General features: G+C 41.7%; 1 long non-coding RNA gene across 1 annotated transcript; it reads right to left on the bottom strand.

Moving 5' to 3' along the window:
- Window positions 1–219: 219 nt before the first annotated feature.
- On the bottom strand, window positions 220–660 carry LOC109508190 (uncharacterized). The gene is made up of 2 exons (XR_002166607.1): window positions 545–660; window positions 220–356 (listed from the first exon to the last, which is right to left on the bottom strand). It is a non-coding gene; the product is annotated as an uncharacterized LOC109508190 (long non-coding RNA).
- Window positions 661–803: the final 143 nt, after the last annotated feature.

Here is an 803-nt window from a genome sequence, read left to right on the forward strand (position 1 = left end):
TAAATAGTTGCCAAATTTCCTTTTGTTAGTGTTACCACTTCCTCCAATGTAAAAAAAAAATGCCTCAATTTAAATCAATTAAAGCATACATTTAAACATTGCTGAAATGTAAAAATGTTACTTGGTGATTATTTCGTTCATGAAGCAAGTCATCACATTCCCCCCCATCCAAATAAAGGCAAAAAAAAAAAATAAATCATTACTCATGCAGATTTTTTTCCTTAATATCCCTTCAGTTTCCATGGCGATACTTAAGTGACGTCCATGTGACGCTAAAGCTTCAGGGGAAGTCGCTTCCATCGTAGATGATGGGCTTTTCCATGGTCAGATGATAGAAGACTTTCTTGGAGATAAACCTGCGAGGGGGTGGGGTTGGGAGGAGGAGAATGTTTCCGTTCAAACGGACGCAATCCCATTAAGTGATGCGCGGCAGCTGGATACACAGTAGTAGTGGTGAGAGTCGTTTTAAGAAAATAGCTCATTCATGAGCATCAAACCCAATCAAAAAGACGAATCACTTGCGGGTCAAGACGCACGCGCCTACCGTGAGAAAGAGTTGTCGAAGATGAGCGCGTAGGTTCCCGGTCGACGCACTTTCAGCTGTCCCTGAATGGTCTCTTTGTGGGAATTGCAGCGCGTCAGTGGAATGAGGACCTTGATAAGAGATGAATAGAAAAATGTTGCCTCGTGGTTTAAAAAAAATAAAAATAATAATAATAATAACCCGCCCCCCCCCAAAAAAAAATGCCAATCAGCAGTATCAAAGCGGTCTGATTACTGCCTGTATGGGCGACAACGAAAGC

The sequence above is a fragment of the Hippocampus comes genome, unplaced genomic scaffold (assembly GCF_001891065.2).
Source record: "Hippocampus comes isolate QL1 unplaced genomic scaffold, H_comes_QL1_v1.1 scaffold2700, whole genome shotgun sequence".
NCBI classification, from domain to species: domain Eukaryota; kingdom Metazoa; phylum Chordata; class Actinopteri; order Syngnathiformes; family Syngnathidae; genus Hippocampus; species Hippocampus comes.